Below are 20,921 nucleotides of genomic sequence, written 5' to 3' on the forward strand. Positions count from 1 at the left end.
TAAGCATGTCAGACATGCCCGAAAGGCTGTTCTCAGTTCAGTACTGTTGGACTAACTGGAGCACTGAATGAGATGGCAAAAACCGGCATGATAGGATCATATGCTCCTGGATATTGTCTCATTTCGAGATGGAGTGACTGTCAGACACGTCTGAAAATGAGTTTGAGTAACTTATCGATCTGTGCTGACTTGAGCCGCAAACTTCAGCCAGTTCATTAAAAAGAACGATTCATTTGCAAACTGGACATTTCTGGCTCTGGACACATCTCTCAACCTCTCAAATGATGCCGTTTCAACATCATACGACAGGAAGTTCACTTTGAGAACTTGAGGGTTGTTAGCTGTGACACACACACATTTTAAAGTGTTAAGTGACTCCAATCCTGTAGGTTTAGTCTCTGCATATACCCGTGGCGTCTGCAGAAATCTCTCATAAGTCATCTGTTAATGCAGCCCAGTCGAATAAGACCATCGATCCAGGCGTACGTCTGTCTGGAAAATCTCCTGTACGCAGCTTTAATCTGATTTATCACGCCGAGAGGAGCTGAAAATCCTGGGCCGCCCATTTACCGAATGCAGTTATGGGTGCGTGTGATGTGCACTGACCCCTATGAATTTAAACAGACAGCTGTTATGTCATGGGAGGCCGTTTGTTTATGCTGCTCACAGCTATTGTGTTCAAACAGCTTCTTCAGGCAGATGCTTAAGGTGCCCGGAAAATGGTTTTTTAGGCAACAGTAGTCTGAGTGAGAGCAACAGTGCCCCCATGACCTCATGCGCGGTACTACAGTCAACAACAGCAAAAAGAAAGATTATTCTGAACATTTCCCTTATAAAAATGGTCGGTACATTGGTACAAAGAGGGTTTAAGAAGGCAATACCATAGTACTTTGATATTCATCGCATAAAAATATGAATTCACTCCTTCATTCAGAAAATTTTACCTCAGACATCTTTGACATTGTCATTGCTTTGTCCAAGTATGGACAAAAAAACCCACTAAGACTCTTTTTCCTTTTGTGTACTATAGAAGAAAGAAAGTCATACAGGTTTTTGATCTATATGGTGATATAAGTCATTTTTGGGAGAGATCTCCCATGTTCGCCGCTATATGGATTGTGGTTTAAAAGGCGTCAAAATACCATACACAGAGAAAAAGGGTGTCAAAATTGTACCTTTAGGGGTAGCCTACAACAGCTGGGGCAGTACCCTTAAAAGGACATCTTTGTACCTTTTTTATACCACAAAAAGGTTCATAGTAGTACCTTAAGCTACGTATTTGTAGGCTACACTAATATGCACTCTTTAGGAATGAAAAAGGTACAAAGATTCCCCAGCAACAAGCTGTTGTACCCCTAAAGGTACAATTTTGACACCCTTTTCTCTGTGTGTAGTGCCGTTAGTAAAATGAAACCGTACGTGGTGGTGTCAGTCTTAAAAAAACTTAATTAAAATGTCCGATAGGTTTCTCATACCTCTTATACAGTACATTCAGTATCGATTTATTCACAGTATAACTGGTGAATTCATGGTGATTGGGACACTTTTTGCCATTGAGATGGCTTGGAAAAAGTGTCTCTATCACCATGAATTCACCCTACTTGCTGATATTTTGGCGGAAAATGTGGTTCTCGTGGTAAACTGTCGTGAGGAAGATGCATTTCTCTCAGTATTTGCCTGAGAATCTCTCTCACCCGCGCGCTTCGCTGCAGTTTATTCGTTCATGGACATTTCGGAGACTGAATAAACGGGACTGGAGACGCGCTCGCGTTTATGTGTGTGTGTGTGTGTGTGTGCGCGCGCGCTTGTGCGCGTGTGTGTGAGGTGCTCTCATTCGGCGCTGGGTGAGTCCAGACTGCAGACCGAATCACTGCTGTGATTTTAATAGGACAGACGGAGGGTATCAGAATATCTGTGCGACTCCTTGAGCTCATCGATCAAGCGAGAAATGAAGATGGTGATGAAGATGATGATGATGTCTGTGATCCTATAAAGATAGTTTATTTGTATGTGCCTTTGAGGGATCCTCTGTGATCGGGTTTATCATAGACGGATATAAGCACTTTCAGCAGTTTTCTGGACGGATCGTCGCGTTTTATAAGATGAACATATCCGCGTATGTGTTATTGCAGCGATACATGATGCTGTAAGTTCACAACGCTTCAGATTTAAATGTGTGTGTGCGTGCGCGTGCGTGTCCGCGCGCGCGAGTGTGTGTGTGTGTGTGTGTGTGTGTGTGTGTGTGTGTGATAGGCAAAATGTGATTATATGTATCTTACATATATAATTATATATTTAGCAATACATATTATGCATTAATGAAAGTAACATCAGTGAATTATTCTCTTGTATGTTCTTATATTTCATATGTATATGTATACATTGTGTGTGTGTGTGTGTGTGTGTGTGTGTGTGTGTGTGTGTGTGTGTGTGTGTGTGTGTGTGTGTGTGTGTGTGTGTGTGTGTGTGTGTGTGTGTGTGTGTGTGTGTGTGTGTGTGTGTGTGTGATAGGCTATATCAAATATATTTGATATTCTATAACCTGATTTGTAATACAGTTTGACATGCACTCTTAAAAATAAAGGTTCCAAAATGGGGGTTTTCCATATAATGTCAATTTTGGTTCCCCAACGAACCTTTTAATGCATAGAAAGAACCATTTTGTCTATAGTGTGAACATTTAAAAGCTAAAGAACCACTATGAATGACCTTTTGTGGTTCTTTATGGAACCGTGGGACAATGTGCCAGTAAAAAAAAATTATTTTTAGAAGTGTAGGTTCTACTGTAGAATTCAATTTAAGCCATTCATATCAATGCATAAAATATGAGTTGTTGATATAACATTTTTGGGTAAGAGGTAGGCTAATTATCTCAGTCATGTGAATTTGTGTTTGGCAATATGAAGTATTTGACATAAAAGGATGAGAGACGTTTTTAGAAAGTTCATAAAATTATGAAAAATGATGGTTACGAATGTTGATGCTAGTGGAGATCCATGCACAAAGGCTTTGGAGCGGTTGGGAAATGGAGTAGAATCATCTAAAAGGCTGGTTGGAGTACTCTAGAATGAGCAGCTGTCTTTAATAAGTACTGTGCCATTCAGTGAAGTTGATTTCTGAATTGATATGATTTGGAAGTGAGGATTTGATGGCAGGTGCTGTGGTATCTCTGTCCACACAGAATATTAAATCAGTCTGGGCAATTTAAACCCAGCTGGCTCTAGCTATATTGGGTTGTGTGTGTGTGGGTTATCCGTTATGTCTGCTGCTGTTGGATTAGTTCTTCATATAAATCTCACAGGAGCTGAGAGATTTCCCACAGAAATACTGGTCCAAATATCACTTCCTCGGTGCGAGCTATGAATTCAGGGGCCTTGTGAATAAACGTTGCGTACACATAAAACTTGGAACGCAGAGTGCACTCGCCATTTGTTACGCCCACCTGGGCATTTGTAAAAAGCAGGCTTGACATTACAATGTGCTCACCGTCATGTAAACGTTTGACTCTGTGCATTTACGCTCTCCAATGGCAAAAAAAAAATAATGTGCGTTTCATTGTGATCGCTGGTTTTGCAAATGTAATCAGTGTGATCGACGGCACTCATGGTGCAATAAAGGCACCGGCGGAGAATCAATTCGCTTTGTGTCAACGGAAATCACTTTCATTACTCCAGTGTGCAAATAATATGATGGACAAATAGGTACGACCGATGTCATTGCGTCAGGGCCTGGGTGAATCTCTCTGATTCGTATGGTTTATTTGATGGTAGATGCTATCTGGCTTTAAACTCAAGCTGTGTGACTGGGCTTCTTGATGAACACGTTTGCAGCACAGTGTGATGTGATTTCATCTGTATAGCCAACAAGGTGACCGTGTGTTATTTTTCTATTCCCCAACTCCCAGGGTACCCAGCATCTGACTGCAATCACCAATCCTCAGGGAGAAAGGGGTCATTTACATGTAATACTTTACCAGTAAATGTAAATTCTGTCATTGTTTACTCACCCCAATGTCGTTCTAAACCTATACATCTTTCTTTTGTGGGGCACTAAAGGTGGAACACAAAAAAAGCAAAGCTTTCCAACTTTACTAAAGGGATGCGAAAGCATTGTAAAAGTGTTCCATTCGATTTGTGTACTATATCAGTGAGTGTTCTGTTGTAATTTTACACGTATAAAAATAAAGCTTCCAAAAGGGGGGGTTTCTGCTGTGATTTCATCAAAGAGCCATTTTGGGTTCCTCAAAGTACCTTTCAGTGTACAGTTCTTTTACTTCACCGCTGGCAAAATGGGCTTTCAGTAAAACATGGCTGCCTATACAGTAGTGTTGTCACGATACTGGAATTTCTAACTTTGATACGATACCTAAAAAAGTATCGATGTTCGATACCATTTTCGATACCACAGGGAAAAAATCGCTGCATGCAAATAGATATTTTTTATATAATTTCTTTTTTTTGTCCATCTATTTGTCCGATTTCTTCTGAAGAGATCACTTTATTTGATTAAGCTTTTAAGGTTTTTCTCATATATAAACGTTGATCAATTACCATTACAATTATCTCACAAATATTTGCTAACTAATTGTGTTGCAATAGCTACAGCACAAGGAAGCTTGCAAATTGAATTTAAAATGACGAGTAAACAGTAATAAAATAAGAACAAATAAACAAATGACTAACAATAGCACAAATAAATACAATAGAATAAAGAGACAAATTAAATAGACTGCTTTATTTTTTCAGGTAGGTCTAACAGTATTCAGGTAAGAAACTGAACTAAAAAAAAAAGTAATCAAATTTAAAATAACATTGGATAATCTTCATTATAAAAAATGAAATACAGATTAATCCATAAGAGTTACACAAGTTAATCAGTCAAGAGCAGTAAGTGATCGTTTGTCTTTTTGTAGTTTGAATAATAAACAACTGCTGTCCCTTAATGACCTGATGCACGCATGGATCCCAAACACTCCTGTTACTCATTCTTCCTGAACTGTTTACAACTGTGTTTACGTTAATACTCACCAAGATGGACATTGAGACATATTTTGAGTGTATTTGACCATTAATAAGTTGGAAAAAGGAGCTCATTTTTGCCCTTGTATGGCAGAGGCGGCTTTATTACGGTATGTGTGTGCACTTCAGATGCGAGCGCGAAATCTGCTGGAATGAGTAGAATTAACGTTATGCAATCCCGCGCGAAATGTAGACCTGTCACGCCAACACTAACACGCAGTCATGAGGAAAAATCCAGCAGAACACGCGTTCGCCGTGTTTAGAGGGTTAACCGGACTGAATGAGAGGCGGGTGCGTGTCAACTCGCTGTCGGTCGGAGAGGAGAGGAGAGGAGAGGAGAGCGCAGCTGGTATCAATACTGTAGAAAAGGAATATCGTGTTGTTTCAGATATTTCAGTATCGATACATATCAAAATATCGATATTTTTGACAACACTACTATACAGTAGAAAGTAGGGGTGTAACGATATTCAAACCGAACCGAAAAACCGCGATACACCACCCACGGTTCGAACCGCGATCCTCTCATGTCGAACCGAATGCGCCCCGCCGCCATCTGCCCCAGCCCATCTCTCACTTCACCTTATGCCACAAAATAATTTTTTTCTTCCTTGACATTAGATTAAATAGTAATTAGTACACTTTTAACAACTAATAAGACCTGTATTTTTACTTAATATTATTTACTAAGTATACACTAACTTTTGTCTTCCAATGAATGTCACGTGACTTGGGCGATCGCTCAAGCTGCATGGTGGAAGGGCAAAGATAAGCAGTTTCCCCATTTAGTCAGGCAGGCAAAATGCTACCTTGGAGTCCCAGCAACATCGTCATTTTGCGTAGCTTGTTACAAAATAAAAAATCTCTCTCACCTCAGAAAACCGTTTTTTTCTGTCCTGTCAGCCGTTATACTGTGCTCGTAGCGTATATTAGGCGCAAGAGAAACTACGAGCTTGCAACTTTACGATGTCAATTTGTTAAAAGTGAATCTAGTGTTATTATTGCTGGTGCTCTGCCATGAACCATGACTCCACAGCAAACAGAACCGAATCGTACTGTGGCTCCAAAACTGTGACATGAACCGAACCGTGGCATTGGTGTATCGTTACACCCCTAGTAGAAAGGCGAAAAACTTTTTGAAATCGGTGCTACTGTGCCTGCATTGAGAAAACAGAGAGAAAAGGCTGTTGTCCTTCCTTTCGCCAAATTGGTTGGAAAACTTCAACACCCATAATGCACTGGGCATGTTGCCGTCCAAGGACCCTCTCACCAGACTGCTATGAATACGCTTAACAGAGTCAAATACCGGCTTGCTTTAGTATGAAATACTTCTTAGCAAACTTTTAGACACATTAGTGTCGACTTAGAGAATTGGGTGCAAGAATTCAAAGAGTAAACATTTAACGCAAGTGAATTACTTTGGTTTCCAGTGAGAATCCAGCACGTTGTAGACTGTAAAAAAGATGGACGACGCACATTCCATCTTCCAGTGTAGAAGAGTGAAGCCACCAATGTCCCAAAATGTGGCGCTGACATCTTGCGCATCCTGCGCAGTAGTGAGCCAGATGTGGAGGCGTGGTATCAAGGCCCCGCCCCCACTCTCGCAGAATCGTTTAGTACAGTTTACTGCAGAACATCTTATGTTGGTGTGAAATAAACAGTTATGGAAATGTAGAAATTAAAGTTAAAGCTCCAATCTGCTCCCGAGAATCCTGGAAAATTTGGTGCCCTTAGTGACAACCAGTGTTGGGCACGTTACTTTAAAAAAGTAATTAGTTATAGTTACTAGTTACTTCTTACAAATAGTAACTGAGTGAGTAACTGAGTTACATCATTATAAAAGTAACTAATTACCAGGGAAAGTAATTACTGCGTTACTTTTTTGTTTTTTTCCAAATGTTCAAATATGTCAAATAACTTGGATGCCCCAAATATTAGATATGTTAAATGAATGAATTGGACACTAAATAGAATAAATTATTATTGTACATTAATCTGCACTATTGTAATGTTGCTGTGGGACAATGTGAGAGACACCTATCAAATTCAATGCATTATTGTAAATATTATCAGTAGGCCTACTATAGTGTAAATATTGTGTAAATATTATCAGTACTATACTTTCCTTTGGTAGTGGAGCTCACGTTATCACCTGGGTTTTTAGCCTCTAATTTTGTGGCATATGATGATGTGAGGCGCTTCAGAATCACTTGCCACCGGCGTGGAGAGACTCTTTCTTCCTGGGCATAAGTTGCACGTTACATAAATATTCTTACCTTTCACCTCAACGAGGGAAAATCGCTTATACTTCCAATTTGCGAAAGCTACCTTTGAAGTCTTTGGACCATCGCTGAATGTGCATATGCGTGTGCGTCATAGGTGTGTGTGTGTGTGTGTGTGTGTGTGTGTGTGTGTGTGTGTGTGTGTGTGTGTGTGTGTGTGTGTGTGTGTGTGTGTGTGTGTGTGTGTGTGTGTGTGTGTGTGTGTGTGTGTGTGTGTGTGTGTGTGTGTGTGTGTGTGTGTGTGTGTGTGTGTGTGTGTGTGTGTGTGAACCATAGACCGTGAAAAAAATAGGTGTGAACTCAACCTATCAACTTCAACCTTGTCTCCCACCCACCAATCATCATCAGTTATGTGTACCACCGCACCCACCCCAACACGCATGGCTGGTGCGCGCACACACACACACACACACACGTTGCAGGTCCGACTGACAGAGAGCCTGTTCGGATGAAAAGCGCTTCAGTGAGCTCAATTATAGTAACGCGACTAACGCCGCATTTTTTTCCCTCAGTAACGCTAACGGCGTTGTAACGGGAGAAACAGTCATTCGTTTGATTACTCGTTACAACTTCACTCAGAGAATCTGTCAATCTCAGTTGTCAATCATGACGTCACACCCCCTATTTTTATAGCAGCAAATAACAAACTTATTTAAAAAAACACTTGAACTTACATCAGCATGATAAAAAGTACCTAAACTATCTTTGGAAAAAAATATTTGAAGTGTAATTTGATTGTTTAGTTTGTCTCATGTCCCATTCGATTACAATGAGAGGGCGGGGTTTCTGACCTATACTGGTTCAAAACGTTTTGCCTTCACTTTTCAGGATTTGTGCGGCACACTCGGTTGTAGTAGGGATGGGCGATACCACTTGTTTTGTTTTCGATACCGATACTTTCAAGGCCAGTATCGATACCGATACGATACTTCTAAATTTAACTTTTTAATTATTACATTTATTAAATGATTTTTTTAAAAAAAGAGTAAAATGGGTAAAGATAACCACTTAACATTATATTTGAAAGGTATTTTAACATTCAATATGCCTTAAAAGTTTACACATGGTTCAAATATGTTTACTTGTAGTGGTAACCATGAAAATTTAAAAATAGTTGAACTACGGTCACTGTTGTAAAAATAAACCATGGTTCATTTTCATAAGGGACTGCCAGTGACAGGACGTTGCACCCATAAAATGCAACCTTTTTATTCTGACATGATTTATATTAACATTAGTTACAGAATAGAACATGATCAATATCAGCTTTTAACATTACATTTAAAGAGTTTAACTGCACTATGTAGGCTACAATTTCTATTTGTTTATTGTGAAATAACTCAAACATATGTTTTTTGTCTTCTGATGAGCATTGTTCAGAGCTGCGTTTCCAAAAGCATCAATGGTTTCTTATGATACTTTTGGGAAACGCAGCTCTGTTTGAATATGTCACATGGTGTCTTGGTGTTGGTTCATGTTCATTGTTCTTGGTTCATGTTTTAGTTTATCATGTTCTTGCTTTGTTTTAGTGTCTTGTTCACAGTCTTGTCATGCACTTCCTGGTTTTGTCATGTTTCAGTGTCATGTGAATCCCATGCCCTCATGTGATCTTGTGTCTTGTCCTGTCATTGGTTCATTGTCTCATCACTGTTCACAGGTGTCACTTGTCTTGTCATTAGTCTGTGTGTGTATTTTAGCCCTCATGTTTGCCATGTGTCTTTGTCTGTTATTAACGTTGTACCCGTTGGTGGTGAGGGTTCTCAAGTCTGTTATGTTTAATCAAGCCAAGTTTATTGTCAAGCCAAGTTTTGTTTGTTGTTTTGCCAAGTTTTGAGTTATGTTAGGATTTATGTTTGGATAAATAAATGCTGCACATGGGTTCTGAACATTTGCCTCCAGTGGATCTATATGTTACAGAATACAGTGTCATCATTGAGCGAACGCTCTCTCTGTGATTGACTGGTTCTGTCTTACAGCTTTTGCGTGCGTTCGTTCAGATCATGGTTCAGATGAGCATGAAAATAGCCCTATACTACACAACTATTCAGTAACATTATTCGTATTGTATGCATTATATCTTTTTTTATATATATATTAAAAAAAACGTACAAAAAAAAACGTAGTATCGATATTTTTATTTCAGTATCGATACTTTTCGATGCTCACATCAGGATCGATATATCGATACTTCATATCAATACGCCCATCAATAGTAGGCAGTGGCTAAAGACTGCAAAGAATCATAAATACGGAGAGAACAGTGCAACAGAAAATCTGAAAAACCTGTGTTTGTAGTCAACACTTAAAACTGAATGACCCTGAACACTGCGTTTTAGGCCAAAAACTGAAAGAAACTGCCGTTCTGTCAGTTCCGTATAGGTAAGAACGCTGTTGCTATAGTGTTCTATTTTTATCATAATACTGTTTGAAGACATAAAGTAAGATACAAGTTTCAGTGATAGACCTACTCTTAATAACTGTTCTGTTTATAACCCTCTGCCGATCTGACTGTCCGTGGGCGGGGATACAAAAATGCAGAAGTTACCAACATTGTAACAATACAAAACGGGTGGAAAATCGGCAAAGTTACACTTTTAAAAGAACCATGTTTTTCTTAGTGTGAAGAACATTTTAATAATCCAAAAAAAAAACGTTTTCCACTATAGAGAACCTTTTGTGCAATGGAAAGGTTCCATGGATGTTTAAGATTTTTCTGGAACCATCAATGCCAAAAAATATATTCAAGAGTGTAACTTTGACCAAAATTCAAGTTGTTAATCACTGCTATCGGATTCAGTGAGTCGACCCGGAAAAATCAGTTCAGTTTGTGAATGAATGACTGGTTTTGTGAACTGAATCAAATGACTCATGGAAAAGATTTGTTCAAAAGAATGAATCATTCACGAATCAGACATTGATCAGAATCAGCAGTTCTACTTTTAAAGTTTAATCTAAAATAAAAAATAAAAATATATATATATGAAATCATTTGAAAACACAAAAAACTTGTTCAAAATAATGAATCATCCACGAATCAGACTACTTCACTTATAAACTGAAAAGATTCATTGTAATAGTGCAATTCATTGTAGTAAATGATGACAGAATTTTAATTTAGGTTGAACTGTCCCTTTAAGGTTTTATATATTTAATTAGTGTCTGCAGATTTTGATATTCTTATGTACACAAACTTTTAGAATGGAAAGTATGTTAAAAGATTAGCATTTGGACTGGGCCGTTATGCAGATGAGCGGGAGGGGCGTGCGAAGGGGAGGAGTTTGTGCCATTGTGTTCTATGGCTGGCTGGCTGGCTGATTACTTTCTGTATCACACACACATGCTCATTTACCCCTGGCTCTTTAAAGTCACTTACAGTCTCATTGTCAGAGCGAGAGAGAAATAGAGCAGCTTACCATAATCTTTAAATGAAATGCTTTTTGCCCAGGAGAAAAGCCCCTCTGAATAACTATTATTTTATCCATTAGTTTTGCATTAGTTTCCTGAAATTTAAATTGCTGTCTGTTTAGCGAACAGTCAGGGATGGTGCATCCAAATTAAATTATTTTGAAAATCGGGATTTTTGCCTGTGCGTTGTCAAAGGACTCTTCCTCCCTTCATTGTTACATTAGTGGTATTCTCCAGCAAATGTTTAATGCTGCAGCATCATACGCTTTAAAAAGACATTACGTCCAGTTCAAGACGTCTCCATAAAGCGACATGAAACTGCATTTATGTATGATACATGAACGCTGGATTCATGTTTTTATGATGACTCGGAGGATGTTCTGGAAATGAATTGGCAGTAACGAGCCAGTAGAGCTCATTAGTGTTGCAGGGAGAAGATGCTCTAGGCCTGCTGAGTAAATGTTAATCACAATGGAAGACTCTATGGGAACAACTTGGAAATGTCAGGTAGTCGTGCGGCGGAGCCTGGGTTGTGGGTGGTGCTCGTGTTGTGGATGTGAGTTTTTGCGTCTGTCTGTGGGCAGTGCCTGTATTGTGACTGGGTGGTAGGATTGAGTCAATACCAGAATTTGAACTTTTATAAAAACATAATCAATATCATATAGGCAATAAATAACCTGCCTCAGATTACATGATGCAGCTGAGAATTATTTTATTAACACAAAACCTACATAGTAATTTTGATTTTGGGCGTAATCATATATATATATTATCATATTCATTTTTAATTAATAAATAAATAATATAAAATAATAATATAAATAAAATACAGTATTATTTTTATTATTATTATTATTATTATTATTATTATTATTATTATTATAAATAAAAACTAAGGTACATTTTGATTTTGAAATTTTATTACAAAAAAAATCTATTATAATATTTTTTAATAAATGAATAAATAATCCAAATTGCAAATAAGACGGACGGACGGACGGCCAGATAGATAGATAGATGCAATGATTCAGATATGAATGCAATCTTTAACAGTTAACAGTCGGCTTGTTTAAAACGCGGAACACACTTCAATCCGAGTCCCCATATGAACATATTGAGTATTCAGTCCATTTTATCACGAAATTCAAACGATAAATGGCGTTTTAACGCTCTACAATGTGACATGACTGATAGACGCGTATCGCCGCATTCACACGGGGCGTCGGCGTCAACGCTTCTCGTTGACTTTGAATGGGTGACGTCATGCGTTGCCGAACTGAATTGTGGGTTCCGTCGCGGTGCTTCACTCGCGTTGCAAGCGGCAAAAGTTGAAGATTTCTCAACTTTTCAAGCGCCAACGCAGGCGTCATCCAATCAGAGCACCCTATGCAAATATCCTAGAGCAGACGCTAGCCAATCGCGTTCGTTTAAAACACCGGTGAATGAAGAGTGAATGAAGAGTGAAGAACGATCTAAAATGGAGGAAAAGCTAATAATTGCGTTGGGTAATCTTTACTACAACACATTATTATTTACATACCGGGACACAAACTGGAGAGACCAGGCCTGGAAGGAGGTGGCAGAGACGGTTGGAGAATCTGGAATGTATGCTTGTATTCTGTCCGTGTACTCTGTTTATCATTGAATGAGAGGCAGCATATCATATCATGTGTGGTTCAAATAGGCGCTATCCCCCAGCCAAATGAGGAATCAAATATTAAAGTGATCAGTTTTCATACACAAAATAGTCTCACAGACTAGCTGTCAAAAAAGGCGCTTTTTTTGTGTTGTGTTGTGGTCCAAGCAGCAAGTATGTGATTAGCTGTTGTCACTATGACGGTCGCGTCGGCACCAAGCTTCAGCCACGCCCTCCGTCAAGCGTTGACGCCGAAGCCCCGTGTGAATGCGGCGTATCAGTTCAACTTCAAGCGGCAGCGCGCGGCGCGCTTGAGTGAACGCGATCATCTCTTCTAAAGAATAAACATAAATTAATATCTTAAGGTATGTTGAGGATACATTACAACTTACTGAAACGTATCATATGTTGTGTAATCGCTCCATCGGTGTTTCAACCGCGGAAAGACAATAAAACAGCTTGTAAACAATGTCGTGTAGAATTCGTTTACCTCAGAAGTCATTCAGTGTCCACAGCTGAGTTCACTAGAGAGATTAACTCTTTCACTGAATACATGCACTATATTAGCCTATATATTCATTATATTAGCCTATATTCATTATATAGCCTACTACTTAGCCTGTTAGTGACTGAATTTAGGCTAATAGTTTGGGCTCTGTTGTTAATCTTTAATAGCAATATGCAAGTAAGGGCTCCCTATATAGTTTACAGCATTATCTTTAAGAAACTTTTAGTTATAACTGAATTCATTTAAGGACAGACACCATTTTTTTCATTAAACCACTGTTGAATAAAAATGAATAAAAAGCAATTTTGTAAAACTGCTGTACCGAATCCGTACCGAACCGTGACTTCAAAACCGAGGTACGTACCGAACCGTCAGTTTTGTGTACCGTTACACCCCTAATAGATAGATAGATAGATAGATAGATAGATAGATAGATAGATAGATAGATAGATAGATTTGTTTAGTCTTTATAAGTGATATGGTTTGCTTTAAAGGTGGGGTAAGTGGTATTTCAAAACTGCTTTAGAAAAGTGTCTCGGGCCGAATACCAAAACGAACTCATAGCCAATCAGCAGAAAGGGGCGTGTCAACTAATGATGGACATTAGCCGAGCGACGAAAGAAAGAGAGAGATGGCAGATAAAAAACAAATGTGGAAAATGTCTGAAAGCACCAGACACCAGAAAGCACTTACCCCACCTTTAACCTCCAGTGCACTATCATCATAGCAAAATGTATGAATCGATTGTGAGTGTGGGCGGAGCTTGGTGTGTTATTGTGGGCGGAGCTTGATGTGTTGACGTGGGCGGTGCTTGTATTGTAATTTGATAGTGCTTGTTTGGTCACTGAAGGCAGTATTATATTGTATTGTTAATGTGGAGCTTCTATTATGTCTGTGGGCGGGGCTTCTCTTAGCATGCAAATCTAAGGCAGAGAGTGTAAGTACTTAAATAGTTATAGCCGAGTATTTTCGAGTTTGTGTCTCCTTGTGTTGGGGACCAGAGTTCAGAGTGTGTGTGTGTGTGTGTGTGTGTGTGTGTAATCAGTATTCTTCTCAGGCCAGTAGATCGATGGAAGCTCAGCAGCTGGTTTTGCTTGCTGAATGAGATGGCAACACCCATCAGGTTTGTGTGTGTGTGTGTGTGTGTGTGCATGTATGTGTGTGAGTGTACACTGTAGTGTGTATGTATACGTGTGTTTGTGTGTATTTTCGAGGCGATGGGCGTTTGTGAGCTGAATTCAGAGTGGTCATAAATTCTTCAGGACAGTCGAGTCTTGCAGTAATGCTGCTTAAAGCTCCGATCAAGGTGTGTTGAAGAGGCTGAGGTAAGCATTCCCAGGCTAACGCTTTGTTTAATTGGATTTGTTTATTCATCAGCGGTCCTGTTGGATTTACTGTGTGAGTTAAATATGCCGATAGCACCAGCAGTTAGCCCAGATCTGCACGAGAGTATCAGCTCAGATAATTCATGTTCCCAGGAGAATCTCAGATGAGGAGGGAGGGTGTGTCGCATCTTTCCTTCCCCCTTCACAACCTTTGCTAAGCCCCGCCCGTAAAACATTATTGACATATCCTGCCATAGTAACTGTTGCCATCCGCCATTTGTTCTTTTCTAATGCTCACTAATATTCAAAAGTTTGGGGTCAGTAAAAATGTTTGCTGCTCATGAAACATTTCTGATTATTATCAATGTGTAATAGTTTTGAGGAAAAACGTTCAAAAGAAAAGCATTTATTTGAAATAGATTTAGTCTTTACTGTCTCTTTTGAAAAGTGTCCTTGCTGAATTAAATGTAAATGTACCAAACCCCAAATTTTAAGCTGTAGTGTATATTAATAATAAACATGTTAATATTTGTTGTTAATAAATATTAGTATTAATCATGTATTTGCATTTACATTACTGGACAACATAGTGTTATTTTTCATACTTTTTTTTTATATCCGAAAAAATTTATGATTTTAAGTAAAAAATAAAGCTGATGAAGACATGACAAGAAATATAGATAGATAGATATAGATAGATAGATAGATAGATAGATAGATAGATAGATAGATAGATAGATAGATAGATAGATGGATGGATGGATGGATGGATGGATGGATGGATGGATGGATGGATAGATGGATAGATAGATAGATAGATAGATAGATAGATAGATAGATAGATAGATAGATAGATAGATAGATAGATAGATAGATAGATGTATTGACGGACGGACGGACGGACGGACAGATAGATAGATAGATAGATAGATAGATAGATAGATAGATAGATAGATAGATAGATAGATAGATAGATAGATAGATAGATAGATAGATAGATAGATAGATAGATAGATAGATATTCTGACATTTTATATAATAAATTTTTTTTAATTAATTGATTGTATTATTTCAAACTATTATTCTCGGTCAAAAAATTTTGTGCATTGTTAATATTTATTGTTTATATATTAATATTTCTCGTCATATCTTCTTCAGCATTATTTTTTAATTCAAATCATTGAATTTTTCGCTTTGTCTTTGATATCGGAAATAAAACAAAAAAACTTTGATTTAACGTTTTTGTGAGTAATTTTGTTACTGATGAACACTGTAGTGCGTATTATATTATATTCTAATGGTGAAAGAGGCCCAGTGCATTGAGGCCCAGTGTAGATGCCTATGAAGTGTGTAAGTGTGTGTTCTGTGGTTCTGTAGAATTGATTTACGTTGTTGATTCTCCTCTCTGAATCATTCAGATCAATCGGCAGCGACTAAAATAGAAAGCGAGCTGGGGTTTGTGTTCTGAAGACAGGAAAAGAGCCATGTAGAGGCGGTGGAGTTGCAGAGGTCATGTGATCTCAGCCGAGGGTTTGTGTTTCAGGAGACGATGAGTGTGCGGCATTCAGCAGACGCCTGGAGACAGAACACGATTCATGAGCTTGACTGAGAGAGACAAAAAACTGTTGGTGAAAACGGAGCTAAGTGCGTCTTTGTGTGTGATCCATGGAAGCCAGTGTTAAAGAGGAAAAAGAAAGGAGGGGGTGTGGTTGTGCTCCATTTCCAGATGCATAGAGAGACGATGATACAGCTAACATCACAGACAGGAAGCTCGTTGATGGATGACGTTGTGATATAAAGAGTCTTTCCATATTTGAGCCGAATGCATAGTTCAATTTCCACTACACAAACTCCCTGATGGATTGGCAGGAAGACTATCGGCTCTGTGAACCGCATCCCTGCCGGAACAAACCCGGGTCACACCAGCTTAAAGGAATATTCTGACTTCGATTGAGCTGTAACGATTCGGAACGGCATTCCGGCACCTTTGACTCAAAGAGGAGAAATATTGGCAGATTTTTCTCTCAGATCAAATCTGTGTGTTCCTGCTCCGGTACATTTTTGATTGATCCAGTACAAATGTTCTCCGTTTAGTCAATGCAGAAACCTTTCGTTACTTTTTGACTTGTTTTGTTGTGCTAGAACTGCTATTATAAAGTTATATCCAATATTTCAACTTGAAGGTGCGGTAAGCGATTTCTGAGAAATGTTGGAGTTTGAAATCAACCCAAACAAACACACCCCTCCCTTCATTGCTCCGCCCCCAAAATGCAAGAACACGCAATGCAAGAGTGGATGCCTCTTTATTATAGCTGTGGCAAAGCAAAATAATACATCAATTAGTGATAGATGCCCCCTTTAGTAGCCCCCTAAAGCCTCATTCACTATTCCCTACGTTAGTGCACTAGTAAAGTTCACTTTAAGGAGTGAATGAAAACGAGTGAAGTCGAACAGCTGTTGAGTGTACATTGGCTGTACACTCGTTATTATGGGATTTAATGAGTGCACTCGATAACGTCCACTTTCGGACACCACTACAAATGGCTGTCCCCTCAAATAATGCCCTATTTGAGTGAATAGGGGGCGATTTCGGATTCAGTCTCAACTCAAGAGAGCGGTGAGATTAACAACGCTCACCACATGGATCATTCAGACCGGAGCGAGCGAGTTAACGTTTTTTATGGACATATTTAATATACTCTAGTGATCTAAACATGCACCAGCAGCGTGTATGCGCATATATTTCATCTGATCACGACCGCAATGACACAATGGATATTATTCTGATACACAGAAGACAATGATCTAAGTTAATAGACTGACAATTCAAATTAGAATGGGCAAAAAAGTAACTGCTTTTATTCTTTGTGTTAAACTGACGTGTCATTTGTTCAGAGACTGTAGTGCTCTTAAATGTATTGAAAATATCCTTAGAACGTTTATAATCCTGAAAGTTTAAAATCTTGAAAATATCCTTAGACCTAGACACGCCCTCTGCTGCTGATTGGTTCTCTCTCTCTCCTCCCCCATCATGAGTGGACACGCCCTCTACTGCTGATTGGCTCACTCTCTCTCCTCCCCCATCATGAGTGGACAAGCCCTCTACTGCTGATTGGCTCACTCTCTCTCCTCCCCCATCATGAGTGGACACGCCCTCTACTGCTGATTGGCTCACTCTCTCTCCTCCCCCATCATGAGTGGACACGCCCTCTACTGCTGATTGGCTCACTCTCTCTCCTCCCCCATCATGAGTGGACACGCCCTCTACTGCTGATTGGCTCACTCTCTCTCCTCCCCCATCATGAGTGGACACGCCCTCTACTGCTGATTGGCTCACTCTCTCTCCTCCCCCATCATGAGTGGACACGCCCTCTACCTCTGATTGGCTCACACTCTCTCTTCCCCCATCATGAGTGGACACGCCCTCTACTGCTGATTGGCTCACACTCTCTCCTCCCCATCATGAGTGGACACGCCCTCTACTGCTGATTGGCTCACACTCTCTCCTCTCCCATCATGTGTACACGCCCTCTACTGCTGATTGGCTCACTCTCTCTCCTCTCCCATCATGAGTGGACACGCCCTCTACCTCTGATTGGCTCACACTCTCTCTTCCCCCATCATGAGTGGACACGCCCTCTACTGCTGATTGGCTCACACTCTCTCCTCCCCATCATGAGTCGACACGCCCTCTACTGCTGATTGGCTCACACTCTCTCCTCCCCCATCATGAGTGGACACGCCCTCTACTGCTGATTGGCTCACACTCTCTCCTCCCCCATCATGAGTGGACACGCCCTCTACTGCTGATTGGTTCACTCTCTCTCTTCCCCCATCATAAGTGGACACGCCCTCTACTGCTGATTGGCTCACTCTCTCTTCTCCCCCATCACGAGTGGACACGCCCTCTACTGCTGATTGGCTCACTCTCTCTTCTCCCCCATCATGAGTGGACACGCCCTCTACTGCTGATTGGCTCACTCTCTCTTCTCCCCCATCATGAGTGAACACGTGAATCAAATGCTCTTGATTGAGCTGAACTTGAACTAAACCTGCAATATTCCTCAAAGTGATCATGCTGGTTTGTCAAACACTGAAGCAGATTACTTTTCAGGTCTAAGATTATCTACCAGCCCTTACTAGCTTAAGCAAGCCTGCCTACCAGGGTGAAACCAGGTCCACATACCATAAACGACCACCTAGAAAGCGGGCTCCCACTTCGAGCTTCTTTCAGCTGTGATTGTCTGGACTTTCAGGGAATGTCGATCGATGCTGTTCAATACTGTTGATGGGCATCAAGGCATTAACATGTTCTGCAGAAAGAGATTCAAATCTAAATGCCTCACACTGAATGTGTCATTTCGCACATTTGTGTTGGTGTTTCGGACGTCGTTCCCCGTCATTAGTGATGCAGGACTGACTGTATTTCATCTAATCAAAGCCTGAGAGTGAATCAGGCGGGACAGCGTGAATTTAAAAGAGCTCTTTAAAATGACACTCTGTAATGAGTCCTCTCTGACAAGAAACACACAGTTATTAAGGAAAATGGTGTGTGTGTCTGTGCGTGTCCGTGTCGGTGTGTGTGTGCCCGTGTCTGTGTGGATGAAGAGCCTGTGAACAAAACTAAATCAATATCTTTGTTTTATATGAACCCTGTCAGAGTTTATCTGCAGCCATCAATAGAATAGAAGAGAATTGATCTTTAATGCTGCATTACTGCAAACTTTTGGATACAGCTATGCAGCATATCCATGTGCTACATTATGCTTTATATAATATTCAACATACAAGATACAAAATCATACAAATGGGCCTCATTCACAAGCACATTTGTGTGTATATTGTTTGTAAAACCATTCCTATTAAAAATGACTTTAGGAACAATTTGCACAGAAATGTGGTTTATGAATGAGAATCATTGTGTAATATACAATATAGTACAGACGGTTTGTAAATACTTTTTCAGGCTGATAGTTGGAATTATTCTAATGTGAGTTTTTTTCTTTTGTTGTAAATGGCATGTAGACGAATGACAATCCCTTTAATTTAACAAATCCACTCAAGCATATTTAAAGGGAAAGCTCACCCAAAAATCATTTGGGCTCACCCTCATGTCGTTCCAAACTTACGTGATATTTGCAAATAATTTGTTATATATATACACTCACCTAAAGGATTATTAGGAACACCTGTTCAATTTCTCATTAATGCAATTATCTAATCAACCATTACATTTACATTTACATTTAGTCATTTAGCAGACGCTTTTATCCAAAGCGACTTACAAATGAGAGCAATAGAAGCAACTACAACAGTCAGAGGCTACAGTATGCAAGTGCTGTAACAAGTGTCAGTTAATCTAACACAGAACACACAGGAATTTTTTTTTTTTTTTTTTTTTTCAATCACATGGCAGTTGCTTCAATGCATTTAGGGGTGTGGTCCTGGTCAAGACAATCTCCTGAACTCCAAACTGAATGTCAGAATGGGAAAGAAGGGTGATTTAAGCAATTTTGGATTGGTTGTTGGTGCCAGACGGGCCGGTCTGAGTATTTCACAATCTGCTCAGTTTCTGGGATTTTCACGCACAACCATTTCTAGGGTTTACAAAGAATGGTGTGAAAAGGGAAAAACATCCAGTATGCGGCAGTCCTGAGGGGCGAAAATGTCTTGTTGATGCTAGAGGTCAGAGGAGAATGGGCCGACTGATTCAAGCTGATAGAAGAGCAACTTTGACTGAAATAACCACTCGTCACAACCGAGGTATGCAGCAAAGCATTTGTGAAGCCACAACACGCACAACCTTGAGGCGGATGGGCTACAACAGCAGAAGACCCCACCGGGTACCACTCATCTCCACTACAAATAGGAAATCACTGCAGCCTATATTCCCCCGGATGCTGATGCCAAGCTTGCTATGAAAGAACTTCACGCAGCCATCAGTAAACAACAGACTGATCACCCGGAAGCTGCGTTTATTGTTGCAGGTGACTTTAATCATTCAAACCTAAAGTCAGTGCTACCCAAGTTTCACCAGCATGTTTCCTGCCACACCAGAGGAAACAAAACCTTAGACCATGTATATACAAACATGGCTGGAGCTTACGTTGCGACACCCCTCCCCCACCTGGGACAGTCAGACCACCTCTCTTTGTTTCTATCACCCAAATATTCACCCCTCATCAACCGTGTGAAGCCATCAGTAAAGACCATCAAGGTGTGGCCTGCGGGGGCAGACTCCACACTCCAGGAAAGGTTTCTAAACACAGACTGGAGTATGTTTGCTTCTCAAGCCACCAGTGGCGCTCACACGGACATTGACTCATTCACTTCCTCTGTATTGGATCATATCAATACCACCATCGACAGTGTTACAACCCAGAAACAGATCACCACATACCCTAATCAGAAGCCATGGATGAACAGGGAAGTGCGACTCCTGCTGAAGTCACGCAATACTGCCTTCAAATCAGGTGATGCACAAGCCTACAGTACGTCCAGGGCAAACCTGAAGAGGGGCATCAAAAAGGCCAAGCACTGCTACAAGCTAAAGATAGAGGGTCACTTTTCCAACTCTGACCCTCGACGCATGTGGCAGGGCATCCAGGCCATCAGTGACTACAAACCCCCCCACTCCACCCCCGCAGCCACTGATGTCAACTTCCTGAACGAGCTAAATTACTTTTATGCTCGTTTTGAAAGAGACAACAGAGAAACTGCCACCAAGCTCAAACCCTCAGCTGACCA

General features: G+C 40.1%; 1 protein-coding gene across 4 annotated transcripts in view; it reads left to right on the plus strand.

Moving 5' to 3' along the window:
- Positions 1-20,921, plus strand: part of lingo1a (leucine rich repeat and Ig domain containing 1a) — a 157,270-nt gene that overhangs the window by 117,096 nt on the left and 19,253 nt on the right. Inside the window, exon 1 of one of the 4 annotated variants that reach the window (XM_079809188.1) lies at positions 1,833-2,146. The exons of the other annotated variants lie outside the window; for them this stretch is intronic. The gene's annotated coding sequence lies outside the window, so the exon portion shown is untranslated. Of the gene's footprint in view, positions 1-1,832; positions 2,147-20,921 lie in introns of those variants that run through there. 4 annotated transcript variants of the gene reach the window in all.

This window comes from Gobio gobio (genome assembly GCF_949357685.1).
Source record: "Gobio gobio genome assembly, chromosome: 25".
NCBI lineage: Eukaryota > Metazoa > Chordata > Actinopteri > Cypriniformes > Gobionidae > Gobio > Gobio gobio.